Source organism: Zeus faber (genome assembly GCF_960531495.2).
Source record: "Zeus faber genome assembly, chromosome: 20".
In the NCBI taxonomy this organism is placed as follows: Eukaryota; Metazoa; Chordata; class Actinopteri; order Zeiformes; family Zeidae; genus Zeus; species Zeus faber.
The window spans coordinates 12,887,158-12,889,611 of record NC_137207.1 but is presented as its reverse complement, the minus strand read 5'-3'; positions in this window follow the sequence as shown (position 1 = coordinate 12,889,611).

Here is a 2,454-nt window from a genome sequence, read left to right as displayed (position 1 = left end):
AAAGGATGTTAATAAAAAAACATTGAGTTGAAAGGAAGGACTTTAGGGGCCAGGAGTGAACATCCAGTTCAGGCGGAGAGAGAGGGAAGCGGGGGCCACAGGTCACCCACCGGTTTGCAGATCCAGAACCTTTATTCATCTGGTTTCCGTTCTTCCTGTTTTTTCCTCTCTTTCTTTTTGGTGCGGCGCGAAGCTATCGCTGCTGACAGCCCGCGTATCCGTCAGATGGCTGACCCTTCAAAAGTGTGTGTGTTTGTGTGTGGGTGCGTGTTTGTGTGTGTTTAACGGTCAGAAAGAGAGAGTGTGTTTGTGCGTGTCTAAATGATTGTGATGATCAATTGTTTAACGACAGATTTTTCACCATTCGGTCCATGTATCTGAATACCTCTCTCCGTCTCACTCCATCTCCAAGTTGTGCAACTTCAATCCATCTGTGTGTCCGTTCCTGTGAGTCTGACACATTTCCTATGTGTGTGTGTGTGTGTGTGTGTGTGTGTGTGTGTGTGTGTGTGTGAGTTCACTGCACCCAGACAGGTCTGTAGTCATGTTTGTGTGTGCGTGCACGTTGGGTTGCCCACTTCTTGTTTTCCTTGGGGGTAATAAGGAAACTCATAGTCAGGGCTTTTGTTAAGGGTTCAGTGTCAACTACTACATCCACACTCCTAATGGGCCAATCCATTTTGGAGAAGAATACCAGGAAATAGAAAGTGGCTGCGTAAGCTGGCCACAGCCTGCTGCTTCGCTTGAAAGCTTGAACCCCAATGAAGTGGCAACCTCTAGTGTGGCAATGTTTTTTTTTTTAAACTGCACTTTCAGTTCAAGTTACCCTGTAATACAAGGAAATCATTGATGTCAATAGAAGAAGAGGGAAGCAAATGCTGTAATCACCCAAGAACATTTCTAAGAGATATAAGATAAGATAAGATAAGATTAAAAAAAAATACTTTATTAATTGCCAAAGGGAAATTCCATTGTTGCAGCAGCAATGACATACATGACAAAACACACATAATTGACAAAAACACACACAATGGGGTCGGTTGGTTTTTGAATGAATTTTATATATATATATATATATATACACACACACACACACACACACACACATACATACATACACATGCATACATACATATACACACACATACATATATACATACACATATATACATATACATACACACATATATACATATATAAAGATACACACATGTATACATATGTATATACATATATTCATGGTTGATCCTTGGCATAGGTAATATAAATAAGACAATTAGACAATTCGATATGCATTTTCTTTAAGCCTGAAATGTTTCCCAAGCACGATGTGGAAACCCTCTTTAGACAAACCCTTTTCGTACATCTAGGGGATGATCGATAATAATTTGCCGATAATAATCTTCCGAGAATGTGTCCAAGTGTCCAAGTGAGACCTGAAATCAATACCGGTGGTTATCACGCGGATTTTAAAGTGGATTCTGGCCGTGGTTGCAATTGGAAGCAGCTTTTGTTGATGTTTTACATGATACAAGCTCCATCGTCAGCTTCCCCAGAAGTGCCTCAGGCTTCACTTCCTACCGCTGCAGTTGAGTATTTTTGGAAACCTAATTATGACCCAGTCGTGATAAAAGGTATATATATTCATCATGCATAGGTGTGATGGCCCTCTCTCTTGCCAGGCGGATCAACTGCAGTCAAATGTTTAGTCCTATCTGATTTCCCAGGCAAATGTTAACTTGGTAAAGATGTGAACGCAGAACTCCAGGAAGCTTTTTCCAACCCCCGCCTCCACTTCCATGTGTGTGCCTGTGTCAATGTTGTACGCATGATGCAGTGTGTTTGTGTGTAAATGGAGGATGATTCTTGGAATTGTTTTTTTGTGTACAGTCCCACTGTGGGTTAAAGTTACGAATTGACTGAAGGCCTGACTGTGTCTCCACACAAGTGAACGGGCCTAAAGGTCGTTGCTGTAAAAATGCATTTATGCTGCCGTTCTTTCACTGAGAAACCAAGGCTCAAAAATAACCACTACGGTTAAAGTGGTAATCCGTAAGATTATTTTGTAAAACAAAACAACGCAAATTTGATACTTTATTTAGCTGGAACCTTTAAAGAAACAGCCATTCAATGAATTTGTGCTATGTAGGTATGCAGTTTCCATTGTTGGGGTCCGCCTTTCCCAAACATGAATGCAAAGGTCGACCACAGTAAACTGTCAATATTGATGAACATTCACACAAACAGACCAGCACGCTGGGATGAGGAGATACTCCCCGCCACCTCAAGTGATCGAGGATTCCCAAACGAGCAGAGGAAACGGATTCCCGGAGGCTCCCGTGGGATTCCGGACGAACCCCGGCCGTGGAGAGCTGGCGAAGCAGGTTTTGTTGGACTCAAAGTTCTGTCGATCACGAGGCCTCAGTTTCCTGCCGCTCCCTTCTTTTCTGCTGA